Here is a 16,050-nt window from a genome sequence, read left to right as displayed (position 1 = left end):
TTTTTATTTTCTCTAAAAAGATTGTGACAGGAGCTATGGGACCTGGGTTATATCTTTAAATTCCAGGTGCCTCCACATTTTTTTTTCTACTTTTAAATGAGAAAGTAAATAAATCCCTTTTTATTTTTTAGACTTATTTTGCAGATCTAATGAGATAAGCGAACTCTTTGTGAAATATAAGGAACATTGATCTGATATTTTCTTTTACCATCAAGAAAACCACTGAAACCACAAACTGAAGCCATTAGACTGAAGATGAACTGATAAATTTTAGGCCCTAAGAATCCTGTAAAATAAAATCTATCTCTGTATGAATCATTATCAAGTATTGTTTATCACATACTCAAGTAGTATTGCATTTAAAAAAATTATTATGCCAACTTATGATTGAGTATATGAGGGCACAACAGCTTATTCACTGAGTATTTTTGGTCAATGAACTGGCCTTTGAATTCTTTAGAGCAGAACTTTTTGCCAGGAGCTGTCTTTAATAATAAATTAAGGATTAAATGTATGAGCATAGCACAAGCACATTTAAATTTTTAACTACCCTGAATTTCATATTCTTATGTATATAAACGCATTTCCTTGTCAAAGAAATATAATTTATTTAAAGGCAGAATTTCTTCTTATTTTTGTTGTGTGTGTACTTCTACATAGAATATATTTTGCTACCTCATTTTTATTTGGTAAAATAAAATAGCTATTACTTTCAAATTTTCTAAATTCTAGATTTGTAAGAATTTCTTAAACTTTTAAAAATAAAAATAATATATACAAATATATCTGGAAGTTAAATATAAAGTAATCATATCCCTGTAGATGGTGACAGTCAAAAGTGGATGGCATAAAAAGTAACTTAGTGTTATGAAATGGTTCTTTTTTCCTTCCAGTATTGTTCAAAACACTAGGAGTTATTCATTAAAGTCTCAATTATAAGCTTACGCTGACTGTTGGGCTGCCCAGATCAATCGTGTGTGGGTCAATCACTGAGCAACCATCGATAAAGTAATCAAAGTTGAAATATATTCCACTTAGAGTCTTGTTTCCAATACTCAAGAAAGTAACTTTAATCATTATTTCCTTCATCTCTGCCACTTTGAAAACTGGCAGAGAAAACACAGCTGCATTACAAAATGTTTTTCTCATTGGGTAAATTGGGGGAAGGGGGGTGCTTGAGACTTATTAGAGCAAGATCTTAACAAAATCTGATCAATACTGTACCAATGATATGCACTAACATTCAAAGTTATAATGTTGGCCTATATGAAGAATATCAAAGTTTGCAGTTACTTAGATTCAAATGGTATTATAGGAGGTGGCTAAATATTCCCAATTTTTTTTTTCATCTTAATCCAAACCAAGATATGTAATTTGGTATTTTTATTTAAAATTATCATAATAATGGTGGTACACAGATCCTGAGAGGACTTCCATAATGAATCCCCCCTTTCTGGTGTCCAGGAATTTGCGTAATCTCCTCTTCTTGAGTAGAGGTGGGGCCAGTGAGTTGTTTCTCACCAACATGGCAAATGTGATGAGATGTCACCCCATGATCACTTTACAATATCTAAGACTCTGTTTTGGACCAATGTAGTGACATTCTTGCTGGTCTTGAAGAATAAAGGTCATGAATTACCTCTGAAGAGGGCCACATGGAAAGGAACAGAGGCAGCATGGAAGAGCTTGCAGCTAGCAAAAATGTGGAGACCTCAGTCCTAAAACTGCAAGAGCATAAATTTTGCTACCACCTTAAGGGATTTGGAAACAGTTATTTCCAATTTGAGCATTCAGATGAGCATGTAGCCCAGCTAACACCTTGATGGCAGTTTTGTGAGACTCTGAGCAGCGGGTCCAGATAAATTGTGTCTAAACTACTAATCCATGGAAATGTGGAGAAAAAAATAAATGTGTAGTTTTAAGCCTCCATGCTTGTGGTGATTTTATATATGTCAATGAGCACATATAAAACAACAAAGGAATAGTTTCAAAATGTATAGTTGACAGCAAATATTTTTTTATAAAATAATACTGCAACGATATAAGTATTCATAAGTGGCAAATTTGCTTTCTGGAATTTCTTAAAATGTGTTCTTCATTTAACTGAGAGGCATGCATTACATTGTGCTTAACAACATGAACTCTGGTTCTAGCCAATCTGGCTCATTGGGTAGAGCATGGGCCCGCAGACTGAAGGGTCCCTGATTAATTCCAGTCAAGGCATGTATCAAAGTTGCAGGCTCAATCCCTGGCCCTGGTTGGGGCAGGTGCAGGAGGCAACCAATCAATGTGTCTCTCTCACATCGATGTTTCTCTCTCTGTGTCTCTCCCCCTCCCTTCCACTCCCTAAAAATCAATGAAAAAATATCCTCAGGTGAAGATTAACAAAAACAAAACAAAACAGAAAACATAAACTCTGTATTCCTGTGATCAAATCTCAGCTATTTTCTAGCTGTGAACTTTAGTAGTATATGCAACCTTTTTGAGCCTCAGTTATCTCATCAAAAAAGAAAAAAAAAAAGGTAATAATTGTATATATCATGGGCTTGCTATGAAGGTTAAATGAGTAAATACCATGTTATATGTACTTTTTAAATTACTGAAATGAAAATCTTTTTCAGTATAACTATACTGTACTAGTAAAGTGTGTTATTTCTGCCAAAATAATTAATATTCAAAAGTGAAGAGTTTCACCCATTGTATCTGGAATTAGAGTCAGAAATAATAGCTGGTGTGGAAACAATAAAAGTTTGTAGATGCCTACAATTGAAAATAAAGTGAATGTTATAAAATAGCAAAACAAATATAAAAATAAATAGTGATATTCATAGTAGACTAGAGGCCTGGTGCACAGAATCATCTGCAAGGATTGGGCTGAAACCGACTCTCCAACATATCCCAAGGGGTCCTAAATTGTGAGAGGGTGGTTCTCAGGTAACACACCCGGAATCAGGCTCCCTTCTGTCTGCTTCCAGGTGTGTCACCTGAGAACCGCAGCTGCCAAGTCACTGCAGCTCTTGCATTGAGATTCTGCCCCCTGGTGGTCAGTGTGCATCATAGCTACTGGTTGGAACATCTTCCCCCTGGTGGTCATTGTCCATCATAGCTACCAGTCAGATGGTTAAAAGGTCGGACGGTTGCTTAGGCTTTTATATATATAGATAACTGCAGCAGATTATAGATATCAGAGAAAGAGATCATATAGACTTTTGTTTTCAGAGAAAATTTACCTATAGGTAAAACAAGTTCCAATGGTAAATTTTTGTTTAAAAAAGCTATAAAATAATGGAAAATTTGCCTAATATAAGAATATGTAAACAGAACAAGTTTAGTAAAGAAATGATTATCTCAACAGTAATAGGAGATATAAGTTCTAGAAGCCCGGTGCACAAAATCGTGCATGGGTGGGGTCCCTTGGCCTGGTTGGCAATGGGGGCTGATCAGAGCCAGCCAGCGGGGCTTGGGACTTAAGGAGGTTGGCTGGCCATGGGAAGTTGGTTGTGGGAGTGCACTGACCACCAGGAAGCAGCTCTTGCATTGAGCATCTACCCCCTGCTGGTCAGTGCATCGTCATAGCGACTGGTCAACCAGTAGTAATAGTTGCTTGGGCTTTTATATGTATATAGATATGCATAACCCATGGACGCAGACAAAGGCCTGGGGCAGGGAGGAGTGGATGGATTGAAGGGGGTCAATGGGGATAAAGGGGTACATCTGTATAACTTCCAACAATAAAGATAAATTTAAAAAATAAAATAAATAAATAAATAAGTAGTAAAATTTAGGGGTATTCACTAAGGCCAATGTCACAAAACACACTAAGGAAAGAATAGCCCATCCAAGCCCATATTTTATAAAAGTAGAACAGAGACCATATTCACCTATTCCTAACTGGATAATTGCTATCGTCTTCTTTATGATGTCACATCAGTGGTATAAACTAAGATTGACAATATTTTTTTTTATTTCTAACTTTTATATACAATTCTAATAAATTGTGAATCTATATATGTATATACAATATATAATTTTAATTCTGGCAAACATATTTTAAGGGCTTCTCAAGCAATTTATACCTGAAATCATGTGCTCAATGGATTAGCCCATGGTTTATTTCCCTTGAACATCTCTCCAAGGAATATCATTTTATTCAAGGTCCTTGAAGGCAAAGTGAGGCTATATATTTGAAATAGACACAGTATCTTTGATTTAAATGTACATTGAGTTTAATCACCTTTTCAATGATTACATTTGTTTTAATTGCTTTTGCAATAATTATATTTAATAGGCAAAATGATAAAAAATCAGGACCCTTTGAATCAAATTGTCTATATTTTTCTCTTTGCTATAGAGATATTCTTAATTTTCTACTACAAAGATTAAGCAGTTATAGAAAAATCAATTTCAGAAGAATACAAGAAACTGGTAAAAAACAAAAACAAACTTTTATCCATTTGACACACCCAGGGGCAAAGTCAGGTGATGGACAAGAAAAGGAGTACTTACCATGGTTTTAAAGAAGCTTCATATTTTGAAATGTTTAAAGCCTACCTTATATTTTTGTAATAAATCATAAAAATATAATTAACGAATCACAGTAAACATGACCTTTTTTAAAGGACTTGTAAATATCACTCTATTTATCTCTGTCACTTTTCTCTAATTTAGAAAGATAAATAGAACATAAATATTGCTGGGATGTTGAATCAACTAGTCATTAGTATTTAGTCTTATTGGTTTTCCTCCTAGGATAGCAATACAATCCAATAATTTTACATATCTATCAATTGCTTCCAAATGTGTAACATATTTACTTTTTAAATTTGTGTAATGAAATTTTAATTTGAATGTTAAATGTGCCTATTTTTGATGATTGTGTCTAAAATTTGAAGAGCATTTAGTATATTTTTCCTGTGATATGCCATGTAAGTTGTCATATTTAGAAAACATAGAAACACTCTCTGTGTTCCCTATTTTTATGTTCACATGTACATATGTGCTATCTATGACCAGGAGTAATCTTAAGATATAGGTGAATCAATTGATTATTTTTCTCAGGATGAGCAGTTCATAAAATTATGCCCATGTAGAACTCTATCTTGAAGAAGTATTATTCTGTACCTACTTTAACATCCCCAAATACCTCCTTCCCAATGACAAAACAATTGTTCAACTCTATTTATGGTAGCGAAAACTTTCCAGCAGGTCTATCAAGATGCTTTTAGTTAAAAGAAGATAACAGCCCCAGCTGGTTTGGCTCAGTGGATAGAGTGCAGCCTGCAGACTGAAGGGTCCCAGGTTTGATTCCAGTCAAGGGCACATGTCCAGGTTGTGGGCTCGATCCCTAGTAGGGGGTGTGCAGGAGGCAGCCAATCAATGATTCTCTCTCATCATCGATGTTTCTATCTCTCTCTCCCTCTTCCTTCCTCTCTGAAATATATATATATATATATATATATATATATATATATATATATATATATATATATATGATAACATATACTGAGATATTTAAGATAATATGGAATGAAGGGAGGCCCTGACTGGCATCTGGAAGCCACTAGGGACCCTACCTATGCACGAATCTCATGCACTGGGCTTCTAGTATTTTATAAGAAAAAATATTCTCTTTATGTATACCTCTCTTTCTCACCCATGAGCTAATTATTTTTCGAACAAAGAGTCAAGTCAGATGGAAAACCATGGATAACTGAGTAAGAACATCATCCTATGTATGCCTGGGATCACAAAGATAAAACTGGCACTTAATCCAATAGCTAATATTTGCACAGCAAACATTTGTACCATGAATAAGACATTGTTGGTAGACAACATTTTTGCTGTTTTTTGCTATCGAGTTATGTTACCCAGTATGTTTTCCAATCCTGCTTTAATTTCCAGGAGACAATTAATAGCAAATTACAATCCAGATTGCTGGTAGCACTTATTCCTTATATATATCCTATTGTTTTAGTTCTGTTTTTATCTTTAATTATTCTTTCTTACATTGTATTTATATGTCTAGACTCCCTTAAATCACTTTTGGGTGTTGATTTTTAAAAATTAATTATTCATATATTCTCTTGGAAACACTCAAGGTAAAAACATACTCAATGTTGGAAGATAATAAGCCTACTGAGAAGATGTCTTTTCTCCATATCTTTGAAAATGGACATATTAATCACTGTAAAAATGAAAGTCATAAGGGAGGAAAAAAGTGGTTTGGAAACTGAAATGGGAGATGACAGGGATCATTAGAAAAATCAATATGTTTAAATGATGAAAAATCAAAGCATTATACTTCTAAGAAATGTACAAATATCAAATAGAGTAGTTTAGTTTTCAAAATGCAGTCTTAGTCTACTCTAGGGGAAAACATAAGATTAGGTTATAAACATGATAATAAGGGACCTAAAATGAAATTTAGTATTTGCAGAGTGGAAATGATGTTGAGTTCCAGGAAAGACAGAAAATTGTGATGGATTACAACCTTCCATTTCAGAGTTTAGCTGATAGCAATGCATTATAAAATCTGTATCAGTATGTATTTTTGTACATATGTGAGCTTATACATGTGCTTATACAGAAGAGGTAGAAAGATCTAATTATGTGACTCTACACAAACCCCCTTTTAAAAATTTAACTAAGTTTAACATACATGTATTCTAAACCATATTTGTTTCTGGCCATATTTTGGGGGCTCCCAACCTCATGGTCACCAAGTCAAATTCCCAGGACAGAAAAAAAGACAAACAAGAAGGCAATAGTTGTCAATGGGAGAGAAAGAACTGACAACAAATGGGTTCCTGAGAGATAATCCATGTCACAATTCTAAGATTTAATTCTTAAAAATGTTTTTGCTTGCCAATCTGAATTTGGAAAGGAAGGGACAGTGCGAAATTTTATGTTCCTCTCTTGACTACACACCACAGACAGAGATCTGGGAGCACTGACTTTGGTAAGAATCCTCACTCACCCATTGCTCTTTTTTTGCCCATTTTCCCAGGATCCTGCCTTGTATCCCTGGTTACCAGCAACTGTAGTTGGGAAATGGAATTTTCCCTCTGTTCTTCATGGGGGAGTGCTTGGCTGTGACCCCTTTTGTCTGGAGTATCTCATAATAGATAAGCTTATCTAGTTTAAATGTAGTTCACACGACCACTATAATTCAAGATTATCTTTGGTAAGGTTACCTATTCGCCCTTAAAACAAAATTTTATTCACCTGAGGCCTCACACTGGACCCAGATCCATTCTCAATATGATCCAGCCCACTTATAAATCAGTCGTAGTCCAACCAGGACCTGGTCCTCTTTCTAAATCTAACCTAGTCCAAACCTGGCCCATGCTGGTTTCTAAATCGGATTCATTTTGACCCTGGACCTATCACCCAGTCTGAGTCAGCTTGCTTTCAGTCCCAGTCTGGAGAGAGACATGCTCAAAGTCTGAAAGCTTCTAATGGAAAAACCCCAGGGCTAGGATCAGAGAGCAACTTACCCACCACCTCTGGAGGCAGGCAGAGTGCAGCGAGCTCAAGGGGCTGCGGAGGTACCTAGGCCTCAGGTTACTCTTTATACTCGGGGGCCATGGTAGGTGTGTATGGGGTCTCCTTCAGTTCCCTCCTGTGACACTAGAACTGTTAAAAGAAAAACCGAGGCATATTAAAAATGTTAAGACTTTATTTGAGCAAAACTCAGTTAGAATTAGGTCTCATCCAGTTCAACAGGTAGGATCTCTGAGGAGCTGTACAAAATGAAAGGCTTTTATAGGCAGAAGGGAAGGAGAAAAAGAAGATTATACTAGGCAATTTCTGATTGATTGGTTTAAGATTCCATTTCTAGGAAAGCTGAAACTATACTTAAGTCTCAGTTTGCTGATATGGAGATTAGCATAAAAGACTCCTTCTTGGGTCTGTTGTCTTTTTTATTTATTTTTAACATAGTAAACAATCAAAATCAGTAAATAAGAAGAATTATTTTACTGTTTGACACTGTGCTAAGTGCTGAGAAAGATAGAGAAGGAAGGATTGTAAAGACCTTCCATTCCAGTTGAGCATGAGGCCTAAGAAATTTGAAATAACAAGTACAAACCATAATTTATAATGTGTTCATTAATGTTGGGAGGAGAATCCATAAATGTAAATATGCATGGCTTATTAGGCTCTCTATTACTTGGCCCCTACTCAATCCAGCATCCTCAGTCCATAGTCTTCCACTGTGTTTTTCTATGCTACTATAATAATGAATCGTTTAATGTCACCTCCATGAATAATCTGAACCTTGGTAAGGCCACAAGTTCTTTCTTATAGGAATGCTTAACTTGTCCCAACCTGGTCTTCCCAGAAATTCTTAACTATCCCTTAAGTTCTAATTTAAATTTCACCTCCACTACTAACCTTTTTAAATCTGTTTATAGTTTTGATCTATCATTTCTTTGGATAACTACACTACATTAATAAACTTTGTTCTATTCACTATCACACTGAGTTGGGAGATAGAACTCTACAATTGAAATTCTTGTTTGAATAATTGCTCTAAAACTAGCCAAATGACCATGGGCAAGTTTGTTAGACTTTTCATGTCTTTGTTAAGTCAGCTATAACATAAATTAAAAAGTTTTACCAAAATCTTAGTTCTAGCATGAGTTGATCCTGGTTAGGAGTAAGGTAGTTGCTGAGTGTTTATTAGAACTCAGATATTGTTCTAAACTTTGAAATATTTTTATTAATGCTAATCCAATAACATTTGTGTTATTCTTGTCTGCATATCACTGGAATTTATAAAATTGTGTAGCCAAGTCATGATTTTAAGGCAGATAGTGTTACTGCAAAGCCTATACCTTTAACCTGCACAGAAATTCCCATTTTCTAAATATAAAATAAGATACGCAGAGATCTATAAAATAAAGTAAGAATGTCCACATTTTACCTTATAGTAACCCACTTTCAGACAGTTAACTTAAAGATAGTATATTGTTTTTTCCTTCTTTTGATTTTCATGAATGAGAAAATACTGTCTCCCATTTAAAGAACCAACATTTATTTCTAATTAACTTCTGAGATAATAAAATTGCATTATGTCTCACCAGTTAGAAAATAGACACACTCTTATGCTTGAACATGATCAGGCTTGAAAAGTCAAATTTTCTTATTTCTTAATAGGCATCACTGAAGGATTTATAAATTCACTCAACTGTAATGAATTCACTGAGGAAAACTAAGTCATTTAATATTATCTAACCTGAACTAAAAGAAATTCATCAACAGAGTTATTTTGCACATCAATTATGCCGTGTTTTACATGATCATGCAAATTACTGTTTTATCTATCCATTGTATGTAGTGAATGTTGTTTAAAGTAATTCTGTACTTGTTGTTAAGGTTTAAATTACAAGGGCATGTGGTCTTATGGTAGATATCAAATTAACAAAGTTATCAGGCACATTTAGAAAATGCATATGTACTAAACCATTTAGTCTCATCTTAAGGCAAATTTAATTTCATAAGCCATGATACAGAATAAATACTTACCCTCGAGCACAGAAATTGATGTGGGAAGACACTGATTACTTTCTTAGAAATGTGATTCATTTTACCACGCTTAGGTTGTCAAACAAATAAATAATACTAAAATCTCTGTCACTTGCTAGAAACATATATATTAGACCGGAGTTTACCACCACTCTAGAGATGTCAAATATATGTATGTGTACATAATATTTAAACTAAATGAGATGGCATATTTATTTAACATAATTACCCTGTAGCCTAAATTTTAGAATAAATAATGTATAGTCACTGATCATAATTTTTATTGTCTATGTATTAAAAAAATGAAGGTTTTTTGCCCTAGCCAGTTTGGCTCAGTGGATAGAGTGTCAGCTTGCAAACTGAAAGGTCTCAGGTTCGATTCCGGTCAAGGGCACATGCCTGGGTTGTGGGCTCGATCCCAAGTGGGTAACTTGCAGGAGGCAGCTGATCGATGATTCTCGCTCATCATGGATGTTTCTATCTCTCTCTCCCTCTTCCTTCCTCTCTGAAATCAATAAAAATATATTTTAAAAATGAAGATTTTGAGCTGTGAGGGGGAAAGAGAGTGACAAAACAAGAGGACACACCAAATATAAAGCCACAAAGAATATGACCTGTGTACAGGTGGTCATGAAGGGAACATAATTTAAAAAATGAGAAAGAAGACTTTGAAATGTAGAACATCAGTTCAGAGTGGACTTTGAATATGAGGTAGAGTTGTTTACATTTCATATCATGTAATAAGGAGCTCTATATCTATTAATGGAATCACTCTATAAGGTAAATCTTTTACGAGCGTCCTAGTGAAAAAAAAAATAAAACTTTTAAATTTATTAGTATTTACTTGAAAAGTATACATTTTGTGAATTATTTTTATGATATTATTGATGTACTAGTGGCCCGGTGCATGAAATTCATGCATGGGGGGGTGTTTCTCAGCCCGGCCTGCACCATCTCCAATCTGAGACCCCTCGAAGGATGTCCTACTGCCGGTTTACAGGGATTGGGCCTAAACCAGCAGTCGGACATCCCTCTTGCAATCTGGGACTGCTGGCTCCAGCCGCTCACCTGCCTGCCTGCCTGCCTGATTACCCCTAACCACTCTGCCTGCTGGCCTGCTCGCCCCCAACTGACCCCCACTGATAGCCTGCTCACACCCAACTGGACCCCTGCAGGTCTGCTTACCCCCAACGGCCCCTACCATCCCATCCTGGCCTGATCACCCCCCGGCAACCCAAGGTCCCAGCCTCTCCTTTTTTTCTTTTTCTTTTTTTTTTCAGCACCCCCTTGAGCAGAGGTCAGGGCAGGCTGGAAGCAAGTATCTTCTATATTTATTTATAGATTTATTTATCTTCTATAATTGAAACTTTGTAGCCTTGAGCGGAGGCCAGGGCCGGCCAGGACGGGTGGGAAGTTTGGCTTCCTCCATCACTGGGGGCAACCCAAGCCTCCTGCTGGCTCCAGCTCCGTGGCCACCACCATTTTTGTTGGAATTTATTTATCTTCTATAATTGAAACTTTGTAGCCTTGAGCGGAGGCCAGGGCCAGGCAGGGCAGGTGGGAAGCTTGGCTTCCTCCATTGCCAGGGCAACCCAAGCTTCCTGCTTGCTCCAGCTCCATGGCTGGCCACCATCTTGGTTGGGTTAATTTGCATACTCGCTCCTGATTGGCTGGTGGGCATGGCTTGGTGTAGCAGAGTGATGGTTAATTTGCATGCTTCTCTTTTATTAGTGTAGATGATTCAAAAGACTTTATCTAGTTGTGATGATGAACCTCAACTAAATACTTCAATGTCTTACAATATTTTATGATTATTTGTATTCATCTGTGATGAGGCTAGCTGGTGTTTGGAATGCAGTCTGTTTGCTTAGAGCAAAGCAAAGCTGATTGACATTTAATGCAATTAAAACTATGAGTTCTCTTAATTAGTCACAAATGAGCTGGTATATTTATTGAATATAATTACCTTCAACTCTACATTTTAGAGTATGGTCAACTTTATAAGATTATTTCATGCAATATGTTTCTATCTCAAAATAATTAATTTTTAAGATTATCACACATTTTTTAATGATTTTCTCATCCAAAACATTTAGAAAGTCTGTATTACATGGAATACAGCTAGAGAGATCTAAATATTTTTGGAAAAAGAAAAATCTTATTTAATAAAATTAAGAATTAAAATAGCAAATAATAATGTAAACAGCCAAGTAACTTACATTTTCTCTAAGGCAATATGATCAGCTGTAGCTGAGCTATAAATTTGGTAAATACTCCTATAAATCCACTAATATTTTTGACAAGTGTGGGTTAAAAGGTGGGTCATGTAACTAAACATATATAATCTGATAAGTAGAACCTACTATATAGTAAAATATTGAAATATGTAAAAGATAGTAAATGTAACATTAATGCTGTGCTGTAACTAAAAATGAATGATTATTGGTTTTTACTAACTAACAACATAATAAAAATAGCTGTCATTATTAGTACCTATGACCCTGGCAATGCTCTAGGGTTTTCACATAGAAATAACACAAATATTTGAGGGAGGGGCCAATCTCTACATTTTATAGGTGAGCAGTCTCAGGAACATTAAGTATTATCATAGCCTCACCCAACCAGTGAATGGCAATATTTGTATGCAGATGTGATTAATCTAAATTCAAAATTCCAACCATTTTCGTTTGTGGTTTCAAAGCCAAAGATGCAGCATTCACACTACTAAGCTAAATAAATACAAAAGTGCTTGTATTTATTATATACTAGTGGCCTAGTGCAAAAAATTCATGCACAGAGGGGGGTTCCTCAGCCCAGCCTACACCCTCTCCAAACTGGGACTCCTTGGGGGATGTCTCACTGCCGGTTTAGGCCCGCTACCTGTGGGACAAGTAGTGGGACATCCCTCTCACAATCTGGGACTGCTGGCTCTTAACCACTCACCTGCCTGCCTGCCTGCCTGATCACCCCTAAACTCTCTACTTGCCTGCCTGATAGCCCTCAACTGCCCTCCCCTGCCAGCCTGATCTTGCCTCCAACTGCCCTCCTCTGCTGGCGAATTTGGTTCTGATTGGTCAGTTTCTATGCCAGTCAGCATCAAAAACTCCGCCTCCCAGGCAGCCATTGGCTCCTCGCAGTTCACCCAGATTTGGTTCTGATTGGTTGGTTTCTATGCCAGTCAGTGTCAAAAGCTCTGCCTCCTAGGCAGCCATTGGCTCCTCACACTTCACCCAGATTTGGTTCTGATTGGTTAGTAGTTTATATGCCAGTCAGCATCTCTGGGCCTATCAAGGGGGCCTTATCAGAAAGGTGGGGCTGAATAGCACCCTTGGTGGAGGCCTGGAGAGAAATGGAGGCGTGGCTGCTGGCCAGGCCCGGAGAGAAAGAGAGAGGCAAGTGCTGATTTAACACCTGCCACACAGGTATGGATCAAACCCTGCTTCTGTCTTCAGGCCTCTTTCTGGGCCTGATTTGCAGGCCCCTCAGCAGTCAACGCTGGGTCGCCACAGCAACCCATCACTGACTGCAGGACTGACTTCTGGTTGGTTGAGCCTCTGATCGTGATGGACCCAGGGTTTTTATATATTAGGACTAGAGGCCCGGTGCACAAAATTCGTGCACTGGGGAGGGGGGTCCCTCAGCCCAACCTGCACCCTCTCCAATCTGGGACCCCTTGGGGGATGTACAACTCCCTGTGGGGTTGGGCCTAAACAGACAGTCAGACATCCCTTTCACAATCCAGGACTGCTGGTTCCCAACTGCTCGCCTGCCTGCCTGATTGCCCCTAACTGCTTCTGCCTGCCAGCCTGATTACAACCTAACCACTCCCCTGCCAGCCTGATCGATGCTTAACTGCTCCCCTGCCAGCCCGATTGTCCCCAACTGCCCTCCCCTGACAACCCGGCCACCCCCAAATGCCCTCCCCTGCATATTCCCTCTTTATTAGATAGGGTTTTTTCTTTAACATATTGGACAGCCCTAACTGGTTTGGCTAGGTGGATGGAGCATCGGCCTGCAGACTCACGGGTCCCAGGTTCGATTCCAGTCAAGGGCATGTACCTTGGTTGGGGACAGATACCCAGTGGGGAGTGTGCAGGAGGCAGCTGATCAATGTTTCTCTGTCATAGATGTTTCTAGCTCTCTATCCCTTTCCCTTCCTCTCTGTAAAAAAATCAATAAAATGTATTTTTAAATAAAAGAAACATTTAAGATTCCTCCATATCTGCCTGGCTGGTGTGACTCAGTGGTTGAGACCCCAGGCTGCTGCCACTGGGAGGGGATCACACCATGGGGGTATGCACCCCTGCCAGGCTGAGACCCCAGCCCAGTCTGCTGCTGCTAGGAGGGGGATCACGCCATGGGGGTGTATGCCCTGCCAGACTGAGAACCCAGGCTGCCACTACTGGGAGGGGATCGGGCCGTGGGGAGTGAATTTGTTTTGTTTTTCATAAAGGTTCAGGAGGGCCTCTGGGCAGCATTCTGCCAGGCCGCTTACTCTGCAGGCTCTCAGCAGCAGTCCTCCCTGAGACTGGGGTACTCTGGCAGGGCTGAGAGGACTGGGCGCCACCATCTTGTGGCTATTGGGTGCCACCATTTTTGTCACGGAGTGACAGTTAATTTGCATATTACTCTTTCATTAGGATATTTAGAAACAGATAAATAAACTATAACATGTGGTATTGGTTTGTATATAGAAACACAGTAATGACATATTTTAAAGATTTATTTTATTCTTTCCATCACCATGAAGAGGGAATAGAGTAATGCCACATTTTATCAGGAAAAATGGCTCTCAAATGGCAGTGGTTTTGGCTTGGGGAAGCAAGCTAGAAGCCACATGCTCCTAGGGCCCATTCTTGTCATCTGATTACCAGCAGATCATTTCTGCTTTTTTTACTTCATATATTTTGACATCATGCAATATTTCAGTTGTATAAAGAATATACATACTGGTTCCATCACTAATTACCAGCATTATCTTAGGTAAATTTAATCTAATATCCTCATTAAAAATTGGGCATAATCATAGTATTATGGTTATTGTTAGGATTCAATGATGTAACACAGAGGACTAAGAAAATGCCTGCTATAAAGTAAGCACTCCAAAAACAACTTATTATTATCATTGTTATTACTATTGTTTACTATTGAATTGCTTTTTGTCAAAATAATCACTATATTTATACATTTATACTTGTTTTATAAAATGAGTAAAATATCAGTGTCCATGTTTTAACTAATAATCAACCTACTTGATATGCAAAATTCCTATTTTCACCCATTTCCTGAATGCTTAGGTTTTTTAAAATATTCTAGAAGATATCTTCTCTATAGAGTATAAGGGTAGTAGAAATGTTTCTGAAATGAGCAAACTAAAAGGTGATTATTATTATATTGTAAAATAGGTAAAAAATACATATAAGTTCTCTTGTTCTTCCTCAACATTACCTTGACTATTTTTGGCACTTTGCTTTTCATATAAATTTGAGTAATATCTTGTTGAATTCTATGAAAAAAAGTGTTAATTTTATTGTTATTGTATTGAATGTATAGATTAGTTTGTATAGAAATGGCAGCTTTACCATGTGGCATATTTTTTCATTTGCTCACATATCTTTTTGTGTCCTTCCATTGTTTTATAAATATTTTTTCACATTTTTTATTGTAATACTAGTATATTATACTCTTCTTGTTACTTAAAGTCCTTTTAATTTTATATTTTCTTTTTTTTTTTTGTTCATCCTCACTGAGGATATTTTCGATATTTTTCAATTGATTTTTAGAGAGAGTGGGAGGGAGGGGGGATACAGAGAAAGAAATATCAATGTGAAGGAGACACATTGATTAGTTGCTTCCTGCATGCATCTTGACAAGGGCCAGGGGTGATCCTGAAACTGAGGTCTGTGACCTTGACTTGAATCAAAATGGAGACCCCTCAGCCCATGGGTGGAGGCCCTATCCACTGAGCAATATTGGTAAGCTATTTTATATTTTCTAATTGATAATTACTGATACATAGGAGCTACATATCTACATATAAAAAAGCCTAAGCGGCCGTCACAACTGACAAAACTGAATGGACAACTGAACAGGCTGCATGGGGCAACCAGGCTGGCAGGGGGGTTAGTGAGGACCGACAAAATGACTGAGCAGCGGGCTGCATGGGGCGACCAGGCTGGCAGGGGGGGCAGTGAGGGGCGACCAGGCGACTGAACAGCAGGCTGCATGGGGTGACCAAGCTGGTGGGGGGGCAATGAGGGGTGACCAGGCCAGCAAAGGGGGGCAATGAGGGGCAACCAGGCTGGCAGGGGGGCAGTTGGGGGCAACCAGGCTGGTGGGGGGGAACAGTTCGGGGTGATCAGGCAGGCAGGCAGGTGAGCAGTTAGTAGCCAGTGGTCCTGGATTGTGAGAGGGATGTCCGACTGCTGGTTTAGGCCCGATTCTCAGGATCGGGCCTAAACCAGCAGTCGGACATCCACCAAGGGGTCCCGGATTGGAGAGGGTGCAGGCTGGGCTGAGGGG

This window comes from Plecotus auritus, assembly GCF_963455305.1.
Source record: "Plecotus auritus genome assembly, chromosome: 1".
NCBI lineage: Eukaryota > Metazoa > Chordata > Mammalia > Chiroptera > Vespertilionidae > Plecotus > Plecotus auritus.
The sequence above is the reverse complement of the archived record's forward strand: the minus strand, read 5'-3'. Positions refer to the sequence as shown.